This window comes from Macadamia integrifolia, chromosome 12 (genome assembly GCF_013358625.1).
Source record: "Macadamia integrifolia cultivar HAES 741 chromosome 12, SCU_Mint_v3, whole genome shotgun sequence".
Lineage (NCBI taxonomy): Eukaryota > Viridiplantae > Streptophyta > Magnoliopsida > Proteales > Proteaceae > Macadamia > Macadamia integrifolia.
The window spans coordinates 24,623,293-24,637,769 of record NC_056568.1 but is presented as its reverse complement, the minus strand read 5'-3'; the positions used below and the strand labels follow the sequence as shown (position 1 = coordinate 24,637,769).

General features: G+C 39.3%; 1 pseudogene; it reads right to left on the bottom strand.

The window, feature by feature from the left end:
* Positions 1-5,156: 5,156 nt before the first annotated feature.
* LOC122094821 lies at positions 5,157-11,120 on the bottom strand (annotated as a pseudogene).
* Between the last annotated feature and the right edge of the window lie 3,357 nt (positions 11,121-14,477).

Below are 14,477 nucleotides of genomic sequence, written 5' to 3'. Positions count from 1 at the left end.
GGAAAAGGTTGAGTATGCCGCCGATATCAAGTATGCTAGCACCTATTGTGTCTATCTCTCTCTTCTCTTTTTCTGAAATGACCCCCATATCCTTCCAGATCGATACTCCCATCATGTGTTCCTATTGGTACTATCCGCTAGCATACTTGATATCAGTAGCATACCTATCCCTCTCCCATTAGTAAAAAAGTAAAATGTAAGGAAATTTTAATAAATATTGACCAAGTGTAAGGGAGTGATAATAAATTCCCCTAATCCCCTTTTGATTATCCATTTACATCCCAACTCTCTTCCTAATCAATCTTTATTCCCACGGTCTAGATAAACTAAATGTCATTGATTTTTTATAAGTCATGTGGGCCCACCTCAGGGACTGAAATTCCCCATCACCCACCAGGACAGCATCCACTTGAGCCAGTGACCGTCAGCACCAGAGGCACTAAGTGCCACCGACAACCTCCAACCTTTGTCAAAGAGTCTGCCGATAAGTAAACGGACGTCCCTTTCCTAGAGACATAATAATTAACGTGGGGGTTACATAATTAAGAAAATATTAATTATATAAAACTTCCAAGCTGTTGCTTAGAAGTTGCAACAATTAGGATTATAATTGGAGGCAATGATTAACATTATTTAATAGGAAAATAATAAAAATTAATCCAATTATTAACTAAAAATAGTTCATGTTTTGATGGGAGCTTATGTCGTCATCTAATAATATTAACCCTTTTCCCACTGACATTTCAAAGAAGGAAACGGGAATGATTGTGACCCGAATGACTGATCCACTTAACCTTATCACTTCCCAATCCCATGCTTTCGAGGAAATGGTTCTGGAAAATGGAATGGAACGGTGATAAGAATGGCATCGGCCTTCATCGATCATTAATCCTGATCTTTTCTATCACAATTCACATGCATAGTGTAAGGATAAAATTATAATAAAAAATTAATTTTATTAAAAAAAATAAATAAATAAGGGTAAATGTGTTTGATTTAAACCAATTCAAAATAGTATCAAAACAGTATCAATCTTGACCTATCCCATGATCGTTCTGTCTTTTCCAACCTTATTCTTGTTCAAGAACCGAGGTAACTCACTTGGTTCTTTGCAAGGGACCCACAGTCACTCACACTCCACATCCAATATTCCATAGCCATGGTTAAGAGTCAGTAAATAGTCCTTATGGTCTACGCTAGGTAGCACGATCCATCGCTATATCCTAAGTTTTTTTTTTTCTTTTTCTGTAAACAAGTCCCACGGGTTACCTTCTTTTAATTAAAAAATATGGGAAGAGGTTGGATATGCTGCGGGCCTTTCTGGAGCTAGTTGTTCAACCAGTGAAAGGAGTGAGATAAGAGAAGTACAACAAGGGATCCGGATCTTCTCCATAGAGCCCATGGACCATAGAGTGACCCCATGGTTGGGAGAACCCGGGCACACTTCTGGAGTTCACCCCAGCTGTGAGATCACTCTATGATCCATGGGCTCTATGGAGAGGAATCCCATCCTACAGCAAGAGACTTTTTCTAAGGAAAGAAAAAATAGATTGACATAGATTTCAATATACCGCTAGCGTTTCCAAACTTGTCATCACACACTTTTCCATGAGAGGTGCATCTAGTGTGAAATATATTATTACGTAGTCATGTCTCTTCTTTAGTAGGGGTTGCATTCAAAATTCAACGAAAGATTAGAGATTCTCCTTGATCTTCATAGACAACTCCCTCTTCCTTTTTCGATCCTTCATTGGAACTAGATGAGTTCTTTTGTTGTTTTTCTTCAAAATCTTCTTCAACTAAAAAAACAATCTTGCGGTTTGGACAATCGGAAGCAATGTATCCGAATCCTTGACACTTGAAACATTTTTGTGAATTGAAAGAGGTAGGACGGTTGGAACTTGATGCTTCAACATTCTTAGGGGGTGGCTTTAAAGGGCCTACCTTGAGTTTGGAAGTAGAAGCACTTCTACGGTTGGGATAAACTTCTTTATTCCAAGATTGAGAGCCCATACCACGTGCTTCTTTGAGTTATATTTCCACCTTAATTGCAAGTTGAAAACATCATTATAAGTCCAATAAGGTTGCAATTGGACAACATTACTAATTTCTAGTCGAATTCCACCAAGATAACGAGCAATGATTTGCTCCTCCGGTTCGAAGATGTCATAATACATCATGAGATGATCAAACTCTATTATATACTCCTCTATGGACAACTCTTTTTGTCTGAAATTGTGAAACTTAAGGAATGCATCTTGACGGTAGTTCTCAGGTAAGAACTTCATTTTAGTTCTTTCTTCATTTTTTTCCATGTTGCGATTCGACTCCTCCCTTCATGAACTCTTTATTGCTTCAAGTGCTCCCACCAAATGGAAGCATGCTATTTCAATTTTATAGCAACTACCTTCACCTTTTGATCATTAGATATGTATTTGTAATCAAAGACTCTTTCCACCGTATTTAGCCAATCCAAGAACACTTCCAGTTGTATTTTCCCCTTAAATTCGAAAATACCAATCTTTATAAAATTATCATGTTGAACTTAATGAGGTTCTTGATAACGACGTCGAGGGAAACTTCCTCTGTTTGAGCCTTCACTTTGAGCACGACCAAAGGGGTTAACATTCTCTTCATTAGAAGAATCATACTCTTTTTTTTTTTCGCGAGAAAATCATTATATTAAAATGGAAGAAAATGGGGAAAAATTACAGAGCTAGATCAAACTAATAAAATAGATTGAAGCAAAAATAAAATCGGTTCCCTGACCCCCACCTTCGGCATTGCCATCAGCAGAGGAAAGAGAATCGCACTAATCAAATCTATAGTTTGGCCTGCCTCGGCATCCCTTCTGATGAAATCCTTAATGTTACCAGGAAAATCGATATTTGTGGCTAATATCCTTGTCTTCGCCTCATCTCTAGCTAGGTAGTCGGCATAAAAAGAAGAATCATACTCTAAATCATGATGTAAATCATCATATTCTAGAGATTCAAAGGGTTGCAATTGCTCCTGCAATTGTTGCATTTGTCTCCTTAAGTTATCCATCTCCACGTCTCTTAAGTCTCTTTCTCGAGTTGTTGTTGATTCAATGTTTGGTCCACGTTTTCGACGACCCGCCACTGACCCTAGGCTCTGATACCAACTTAACGCCGAAAAATTATAAAGGATTAGGAGGTGAAACAAGTGATCAATTTAAAAGGAAAAAGAAATCTACCTAAAGGATAAGAGAACTCAAGAAGAACTACTTCTTCTCAAAGGCCAAAGGCTCAAATTATGAATAAACTCCAAAATAGATGAGCATTGAACAACCTTCCAAACATAGGCAATTTCCAAGAATGAAACTAAGGCTAATTAGAAAAAACAAACATGGGGAAGACAAACAACTATCCAAAAGAAAAGGACCTTGGAAACTTTGAGAGGCATTTTTCATATCTTGAAGAGTCTAGAAATATAATGATTGAAGTGCCTAAGAAGTTCTAGAACCGAATTTGTATAGAAGTTGGACTAAAAAGATGAATTCTGGAATTCTAAGTGTCTGCAGTCAATCCAGACACACTTTGCTAAAATTGTCATAACTTCTTCTAAAAAATAGCAAATGAGGCACCATTTTTTTTTGTTGCAAAATATACTTCTAGATCTTTCCATCCATATATGGCATGACTTCTAGTTCCTTCTGACTTGGTATAGGTGTTACCGTGAAGTTACCCCAGAATCCTGGATAGCAACTTTTATTTTCAGCTTCTATCCTTTGGCGTGGACTTGTGTGCTTATTGGACTGGGTTGTTGGTCCATTTGAAAATGCTCCAGTATCAGGAAGTCACCACATGGAAAGATCGAGACTCAGAAATTGTACTTACGTAATGTGGTAGAGTATACTAAAAAAAAAAAAATATATGACGGCAGGATTTGTTTCCTAGATATATATGGTTACAACTCAACAACCTCCCAATGCCTTCTATTATAACTTTTTTAATGGCAATAAGTATCTTTAATGTAGTCATGGTTGGCAATATGGAATAGATCATCTCTAACACCATCGACCCTCTAATGATCCATCCAAGGGATGGGAGGGCTTGAACACGCATCCCTAGGTGTTGGCAAGTGTTCGTATGCATGGCCAAGGCCTCCCAGCCCTCGAAAGATCATTAGAGGGTGCAGTCACTGGAGAGGAGCTGAATCCTGACAACATGGCATGGTTAATCAACATGGGTTCGCAAGAGTGTCCGGAAAAAAGAAAGGTGGTTTTGCACATCTACTTCGGATCAGTCAAAGAAATAGAATAAGACTTTCCTTTGGTTTCACAAACATCTTGTTAGGCTTTAGTATTTTCCAAGATTCCATTTCTTTGATTGTGAACCTAGCTAGGTAGCAAGAACTTGGTGTGATCAAACCATGCTTCGAAGTATAGGTATCTTATCGGTCGTATTGTGTCGGTATCAGCTGAGATCAATACCCAATACCTGACTGATCTGGATCGATTATCCTATCATTTCAGGGGTAAAACAGTATACTTTTTTTTCTTTTCAAGTAAGGGCAAAGGTGACCAATATGTATTGATCCAATTTAGATCAGTCTCGTATTTCGAAAGAAGATTGAGTTTCTTTACCTCTTCTGATTGGCTGGAATGAAACTATGAGTTCCAAGTGAAGCCTATTGTTCAACCTATGCATAATACTGGAGACTTCGATAAACAGTCGATGCAGAAAATATTAATTCCCTTGTTGGTTTTTCTATTGGTTTTGTATGAAAACATTATGGGAGATTATGTCTGTAGGCAGAAAATAAAATGAAAATAGCTGGCACATCATCATGTCCTTCCCTTCTTTCTCTCGATCTGTTCAACATAAGTGAGGTGACATCACAAAAAATAAAACGAAGACAGATCTACTTGTTTTGTAGTTCTTTCTTCTTTTCTAGTAGATCCAAGGCAATTTTTCAAAAAATAAAAAGATCTTAAAAAGAAAACATTTATTTATTTATTTGTAAGTTACATACACAAAGACACGGTAACAACACAAGCAAGCTAGTGTACAACAAAGGCGGTGGTGGAAATATAACACTTATTCTGTTAAATAATGCAAATCGGATTCTTGTCAACGACTCAGCCTTATTCCAAATAAATGGGGTTGACAATCCATCAAATACTAGTTGAGTTAATATATATTTTGTTCAATTGACAAAAGGTAAATAGGAGATTTCTTATGAGCAAGAAGACCTGATGTCTCATCCACGTCTATACCTTCTTTCTTCATCCCATTAGGAAGACTCCAATCAAAGGCATGCATAAGATTTGCAAGTGTTAGTTCAACAATTGCAATACCCATGTGCATCCCAGGACAAATTCTTCGACCTGCTCGAAATGGTAGTAACATAAAATGTGTTCCCTTAAAATCAATTGAGCTATCCCATGAACCTCTTTGGAATGAACTGTTATTCTTAGAATATTAAAAGGGTAGTGTTAGACTTATCTAAAATGTACATAGATGATGCACTAACCTTTGAGATGTAGTCCTCATATCAGGTACAAAAGTTGAAGCAACAGAAAGTTCCGTATGCAGGTACAATAGGGTGAAGTCGTATAAGATACTTTTCTTAAGGTTTTAAAGAGCCCCTTATTTGTGCATAAAGGGTCGACCTACTCTTTTAGCTTCAAGATAAAATCACCCCCTAATGACAAGGGTTACACTCCTAAGTGTGATTCATATAGGGAGTCCGTAAGCTATACTAAGAAACTCAAAGATAGGGAGAAGAGAAGAAGAAATTTCTGGCATGTAGGCAGTGGATATTTATAGACCAAAACGTAGCTGTACGTGAACAGGTGTACCTGTACTTCTACAGGTACCTGTATGTACAGGTATGTGTCCCTTCATACAAAGGGTGCACCTATTCCCTATAGGTGTCAATGTATGTACATGTAGGTGTGTCCCTTGTATGTATCCACACGTATAGGTGTGTCCCTTATCTGTATCTATATGTATAGGTGTGACCTTTGCATGATATACATGTATGGGTGTGCCCCTTAACACTATACATGTACTGATAGGTAAGTACATGTATAGTCAACTTTAGTTCACATTCATTTACTAATACCAAAGAACTTGAACAAAGGAAGAGACTAGTTGTTTTGAAACTTAAAACTCCAACATGAACTCTTCTGGTTTATTCCAATATTTTGGATCTCCCCCGATTGCCTATGCATTCACTTGTAACCTTGTTTTGGGGTAAATGCCATATCCTTTGGTGGTAAAATGTTGCATGGTTTCTTGTGGGATTAATAGAGGGACTGGAGAATGCAATCTTAGTGTAATACCCCGCTTCTTAAACCCGGTCTGATTTCGCGGTTGAACCGGTTTGACCATGCAGGAACCGAGCCAGAGGAAATTAGAGCGGGTTCCTTATGGGCTATGATGGCACGGGTGACCTTAAACACCGGCTGGCCCGACAAGTCCGAGCCAGTGCCAGAAGAGACCGGAGTGCCCAAGCCGTGTACATGCACCTACCATAAGGCCATGTACGGATAAAGCAGGTATTATAGCCGTATTTTAAGGTATATACGCATACTACATCGTATTCCAGGGGTGGGGTTCGTGCCGAAGCCCGGACTCTGTCAAAATCTCAAGTTTTGGCCCTCAGGTGGGTGGACAGGTGGGTGCACCCACCCACCTGAGTGACCCATCCATGTGCACTGTTCACATAATGAGGAATTATATATATAGCTTTATGACTTTATTTTCTTTTCATTTATGACACCCGTACGTTGGTGAGAATAGTAAAGAGGAGAGAGAAAAAAGAAAGGGAAGAAGAAAGGAAGAGAAGGAAGAGGAAGAAAAGAGGGATTTCAGCGGTGCCGAAGCTTGATCTTCCCATTCCGGCGCCGGGAGAGTGATCTTCAACTCTAGATCTACAGTTAGAGGTAAGCAAAGTTGGGTTTTGTGAACATTCACCGTACCCAAGCTTTAAACCCTTGATTCGAGTATGGTTTCTTGAGATCTTGTAAATCCCCTTTGAAATGATGAATCTAAGGTTTAATAGATGATTTATGTGTTGATCTTGAAGGATTTGAAGAGATATTGACAAGGTGGAAGAAGCATGGTGGGTTTGAAGTGATTTGGAGGGTTTGAAGTCGTTCTTGAGCAAAGAAGGTAAGATGGTTTCCCATTACTTGAATCTAACCTAGATCTAAGTTAGAACCATCCTATAGGACCTTGAGGGTGTGAGGAATGAGTTGGGAAAAGCCCCATTTGAATCCCCAAAGAATGGAGAAAGTTGAGAAGAAACAGGGTGTTTCCCGTCAAGACCGGTGGGTGCAACCGGTGGGCCCCTACCCGCCTGTGGGCACCCACCTGAGAAGGCAGGGGGGCCTTCGGGCCCAACCGACGGGCCCAACCAGCGGGCCAATCGGCGGGCCATCCTACTCGCCGGTCCTAGCAGGGGCCCCTGGCCTAACCGGTGGGTGGAACCGACGGGCCCCTACCTGCCGGTCCCAACCGGTGGGTAGGACCGGTGGGCCAGACAGCCCACCTGTCTGACTCACCCGTGTGGCCCCGAGGGTGATCCTTATGTCCGATTGGACCCAAATCGGACGTGTGACCTTCTTTTGACGTTCTAAACATGATTTTGTCATCGGATTTCATTAATTTTGATCCTAAAAGGGTGAAGTGCTAACCCCACTCAATTATGTTAGGTTCACCAAATCCTACCCGATTCGCACCGGATCTCACCCGTCCCAAACGGGAATCCTTGTACACTACAAGTAAGTGGGAAGAGGACGTTTGGCCTTGTTTCAAGGCATTATTTGGCATTCATTTAATTATATCTAGACTAGTCATACCATCATGAATATGCTATGTAGATTAGTCATTCCACACATTGATGTGCATATGTGATATGTTTACTTTCCAAATGCCAATTGAATGAGATGTTTATATGTTGAATGTGGACATCATGGTGCATGTTGCATTGATAGACTAGATGCCATAGTTGGCTTGGAGACGAGTGCATCGGTGGCCCGTGGAATGGGACACGGAGGCACTATGCAATCGTACTATTGTCATATAGGAGCATACGGTATTAGGATTTTCACCATCCCGTGCTACGACCCTTCCCAACAGGGGTTAAGGTGTTGGGTTATCATTTGGGGGGAAGCAGTGGTCGCGGTCGTCGGGTCACTGTGGCGGTTAGACATAACGCCCGACGGGTCATGTAGGACAGTCGGCAACCCCGGTGGTACATTCAAGAGGGCCAATCATACTGCTTTTAAATTGCTGGAGTCAGCACCTTTATTTTTAGTCATTTACATTTCTGTTGAGAGCCGGTGGATGATATTGTCTTTACTTTTCCGAGTACTCACGGTGGGCCTTCTCCGACAGCCCTATGGGCGTATCGCGGGAGGGAGTTCGCGGCTCGTACCCGAAGTATACGTGCACTGTGGTTGTAGTAGCACTAAAACCAAGGACTTAGTAATGTTGCTTAGGTGGATGTGATTTAAAATGTATAGCATGGCATGTAGTGCATATGATGTGTTTTGATGTGTGGACTGCTATGTGGTCCATCTTACCACTTACTGAGCTAGTGAGCTCATCCCACGTGTACGCCCCTTTTTAGATGATTTTGCAGGTTATACATCTGAGGAGCATGGGGTGGGACCCACAGTCGAGTTTCTTGAAGAGGACTGGTGGACTCCTGAGGAGTTAGAGCATGGCACTAACTGCTCGTGCGAGAGCTGTGCTGCGGGACAGCAGTTCTGAGGCCGTGCTAAGCTCCATTTCTGAGGATGAGCTGAGCTCTTCTATGTGATGCCGAGCTGGGCTCAACCCTTGATGACGAGCTAAGCTCTAGCCTTGATACCGAGCCGAGCTGTGTACTCTGATTGTTTTGGTGGATTCCCTTATGTACTTGATATTTGAATTTTATTTTTATTGTGTAAATATCATGCCTTCGAGCCCACATGTATATAATTATTGTATCACAATCCGGGTATCAAGTATTATGGGATTATTCACAGGTAAAACTTAGTCTTCCACTGATCTTATGAGTTTATATTAGTTGTGTGTATGCTGTGGTGGAATACAGTATCTGATGATCCTGGCAGGTTTGGGTTAACCGGTGTTAACTCGGTCACTGGCCCGGTTCAGTGTGAATGGGGTGTGACACTTAGTGTCTCTTTTACCACCATTTTAAGGAGTTTAAGCTTTTCAATATCTGCTTCAACAACCTTTCCTTTGTTTCCGACAGTGCGTCTAACCTCATCCTGTAATTTCTTCATCACTTCTGGGTTCTTAGCAAGCTCTGTCATTGCCCACTCTAACACAACAGCACTAGTGTCTATTGCACCTATGAATATATTCTGAAAAAAAAAAAAAAAGGAATAACTTCTTGTGGATTGCAATTCTTGCATATGCACGAGGGCCAACGAGAGCATATGAGGAAGTATCCATAGAAGAGTAACTTTCATTTTCATGGGGCTAGGCTGCTCATTTTTCTCCTCATGTGTTTGGGCACAAGGGTAAACTCACCCCACAAAAATTCTCACCCCCCCCCACCCAAAAAAAAAATTAATAATAAAAGGATTAAGAATACAAATGTTTTCAGAGAAGGGGAAAATTTTGAATGATGTATAAAAAGTAAAATTTTTGGGCAGTATCATATGAGATCCAATCTACCATACACCAACAAAAGGTTGCTAACTAGAATATGGGAAAAGAAAGCTACCCAGTTGTATGCCTAGGCCCAGATACAAGGGTTGGTGAAATGACTACCCAGCCCTCTTGGGTCGATGCCCATGCATTGGCACAAGAGCCACTCGACAAGGTAGCAAACACTTCAAGAAGTGGAAAGCTTTGCATGAATCAATCAATTTTGGGTGCAAACTTTACCTTATTTTTTGACTTCCGGGCAAAGCGAATGGACTAACGGAAGACTTGAGGGTGTACCCAAAGGGTCCCTCCACTGTGGGTCTGTGAAAGACTACAATGATGCATTCTTAGCTGAAATCACTACATCAAAATGAAGCAACCTTACCATTGTGCTACGATAAGCAAAGAAATACCTCAAAATGGGTTAACATATAAGATATTTTAATTAGTTAGGGAAGGCTAACAATAATATGGCTTCTATCCACGTTATAAAGATAATGAGAGCCCCTCTTTTATAATGACGAGGGAATCCAAAACATAAATAGAATCTTAGGACCTAAGTTGAAGGAGATAAGAATAGGAGGAAGGTGGCTTACCATGAGCATTCCTTTGATATGGTCATGGGAAAGAGAACCTCTACCTTTTTGATCCTTTCTTACTTTTAGCAAGACATCAATGACGTCTTCCTGCTCTGATCCATCTCTCTTATTCTTGAGATGTTCATCAATCACAGATTGGTAGAAATGATCAAATTCAAGGAAGCACTTCTCACGCCTTTTATTGAGGCCAGTGAAGCTGTCCAAGATCCACCCTACGTAAGGGAAAAAATCTGCGCCAGCGAAGCTACCCAACATAAAAAAAAAAAGCTTCATTAATAGCATCTCCAAGTCTCCCATCATCAAAATCCCTCCCTTTGTAACTCTTACCAAAAGCAACCCTACAAATTATTTCATCAGTAAGGTTAAAGAACATCTTACTCAGATTAATTGGAGTTGCAGAAGAAGAAGATTTCGAAATTAAGCTCATCATTTCAGAAACTTGTTCTTCTCTAATGAAACGAAAAGATTGCACCCTCTTGACACTGAAGAGCTCTAGAACTGTGAGCTTCCTCATCTCCCTCCAGTACTCAGTGTAAGGCCCAAAAGCAGTGTCTAAGTTGTATGAGAGCCTCCTAGTTCCCTTCAAGTCAGGTCTGCTGCAACTTTCAAGATCATGAGACTTCAGGATCTCACTTGCCAATTCAGCAGATGAGACAACTAATGTAGGCATTCTCCCAAGTTGTAATTGCATGATTGGATCATATTCCTTGGACAGTTTCCATAGAGAGCGGAATGGAAGCTCACCAAGTTGGTGCAGATTACCTATGATGGGAAGCTTAGGAAGGCCAGGAGGAAGGTTGGTTCTCCTCGCTTGTTTGCTCTTCAGAATTAGTATCAATGGAAGAAGGAGAGCTACAAGGGGGATGAGAAGCCACTGTGGCATGGTTGTGATGGAGGTAAGAGAAATCATTATGAGATTTCTAGCTATACCTCTATGAATGATCTCTGTGATCAGTATGGCTTGATTTATGACCAGGATTCTCTTACCTCTTTTCCTTAAATAGAAAAAATACTGATCAAATTGATCTAGGTATCATATTGATCAGTCCAAATTGTCTGCAGTGAGCATTCAACGGTTGAGAGGCCCTAACCCTGTACTCTAATCATTGGATACTTACTACACCTCACCACCTCACCACTAAACTATTTTGATGCATGAAACACAGGTGCACTTCATTTGTAGTAGAAGGCTATCCCATGCTTTCCCACCTCAGAGGAGGCATTGTCTTCTCACCCTCCATATGGTCACCTGTCCAACCCATCTCTCACCCTCAATCCCCCACCATATGGGCAGGTCAGCCACAGTTCTCCTGACCTGCTATTGGGTAGAAAACAATTTGAGCCAAAATACGGTTCAAACCATTGACTAACAGTAGGGTTAATCATGAAAAGCTAAAGATAAAATAAAGGGTATTTCAGTATAGAAAATTAAATAGGTAAAACTTTTCAAATATAAATATATCAATATGTACGACCTTACCAAAAATAAATATATCATATTGTTCCTTACAAGCACCGCGCTCAGCTTAAGTGGTGGAAGGACCCATCCCAGGCCTGTCCATATCCAACTTTCATGATTGTGACTCGAATGACTGACCCACATAACCATATCACTTTCCAATCCAATTCTTTCAAGGACATGGTTCTAACAAAAGGTTCTTAAAAATTGAACGGAATACGGAACCAAAATGGTATTGAAATGAGAGTGATGATTGTTTATTGCGGGTGCAGTGGTGCAGTGGTGCAGTGGTGCAGTGAGCATCGGATGGTCAAGATGACATCAACATAAGTCTTGATGTCATTTCAGTCATAAGATACTCACTGCACCGCCGCACCCGTGGCAAAGGATGTTTTCACTTGAAACGATATACCTTGACCTTAGAACCTTGTTCAACGATGAGACTGAAACTCTTCCAAGCTTATGAGTCACTCACTCGGTTCTTTGAAAGGAACCCATGGTCACCCTTGCACCACATCTATTATTCCAAAGTCATGGTTAGGAGTCAGTAGACCGTCCTTTTGGTCTACGCTATGCAACACGATCCATATCTATGTCCTTAAGTTTTTTACTTTATTGTAAACATATCCCACTTGCTACTTTCTTTTAATTAAAAATTGAGGTAGGACTCAGAGGAGTATGTCGACGGTTTTTCTGGAGCTAGTGGTTCAATCAATGAAAAAATTGGGATGAGAGGGGTATAGGGGATTTTTTCTAGGGAATGAAGAAAGAGATAGACATAGATTTGGATATACCGCTAACATATCCAGCCTTTTTCCTTAATTAAAATATTAATATCTCTAATTATTCTCTTTAAATAATATATAAACTATTACATACAGGATGGTTCGAAACTAAAAAATTTGAATATTTTTTAGAATTGATTTTTCCATAAAAATATTCCCATTGGACAAAGCAGAAAAGAAGAAACCGTATTCCAAGTGGTCCTATTTGGCAACAGTCAGGACTCAAAGCCTATATAAAATTTGGGCAAGAAATTCCAATGTTAATTTTTAATGGGGAGAAAGAACTATGCCACTCTGATGTTGCCTATACCCAAACACAAGCGGAAGTGAAAAAATCACACTATCCTCACCCCATTTGTTAAAGATGCTTCCGCACTTCCTCCCATTCCCATACATCAAGCCATCGAGGTAGACAACACCAAATCAACAAGATTCATTCTCCCCTTGTAATACTTGTCATATAACTTCACAGCATTCAACATGGTATTTGTAGATTCTAAGATGTGCCACCATTTCAATTAATTTGAGCCATATTTTAATGATTCTAGCCAAAATTATATTGTCTCTATCAATATTTTATCCCATTCGTGTGGCCCACATGTCCAGGTTGATCACTGTTCCATTGATTTGTTTTGATTCTGATAATTTGGATTCTAAATGATTATTCTAAGGTTGCTTTTGGTAGTCATTGAGTTTCAGAAACAACGTGTTGCGTTAAAAACAGAATTTTTAGTTTATGTGTCAAAATGTTATTTAAAAAAACAAAATAAAAAAGGTGTTTGGTGAACCTGTTTAAGGAATGATTGCCCTAGTTGTTCACTTTTTTTGTATTTGGAACGAAACTGAAATGACGGAACAAGGTTTTTTCATTCCATCATTTTGTGATTCTAACTTCTTCTTCTTCTTCTTCTTCTTTTTTTTTTTTTTTTTTTTTTTTCCAATCCAAAAAAACCGAAAAACACCAAGTTGACATCAAAGCTTATTCCCTTTTTTTCTTTCAATAGAATATAAAAATAAATAAATAAATAAATAAATAAATAAATAAATAAACGTCAGAAACGTTTTTCTAGATGACTACCAAGCGCAGCCTAATTATAATTGATACGCTGACTCCTAAAAAGATAGATAGCACCAGAATGTACATATGTGACTTGGGCTGGAACAGCCTAAATCGTGACAAGCCCAAGAAAGGAAAAATTGGAATGCAACCCTCACGGAGGTGTATGACCCTTCTTATATGGAATTTCTTCCAAGGAGTGTCAAAACCTAATCTGCAAATAGCCTGAATCCAACCAAAGTTTTATTGGGGTGGTTTTAATTTGGGATACTATGTCCCTAAAATCAGATTGAATTGTACTGGAAATTGAAAAAAATCAAAATTAAAACAAAACCAAACTCATTATTGCTCCTTTTGAGTTGAGCTAGTTTTCATTCTCAAGTTTCATATTTTGATATTTTTTTGTTCTTTTTGTTTGTTGGAGTCTAGTGCCTCTTGATGGTATCTTGCCTTGAAGTTTATCTTTTCCATTTTAATATATTTTTTATTCACAAAATAAAAATTAAATAGAAATCAAATAAAACCAAACTGAATGAAGGGCTTACGTTGATTCAAAAAAATTATTTATAGCTTAATGTATTTTTTGTTCACCACTTAAAGTTGCTTCTCAATATCTAAAAAGGCTAAAATGACACTAAAATTCCAATCACCAATGCAGTTACATGTTGGACTCGTAGAATAGGTTTTCAATCTTTTTAGGAGAAGAAAAATAGAAATCATTCCCAACATGCATGCCATTTTTGGTCACTTGTATTGATAATTTGATAAACTTACTATTGTAAAACATTTCCAACATGCATATATTTAGCTTGAAATGATGGATTTTGTTTCGCTGCATAATATAGATTTGAAGGGATTTTTTTTTTTTTTTGGGTTAAAGATTTTAAGGTTGAACATATCAGAATAGTGTAGCCAATATAAGCCCTTATTGATTTATAA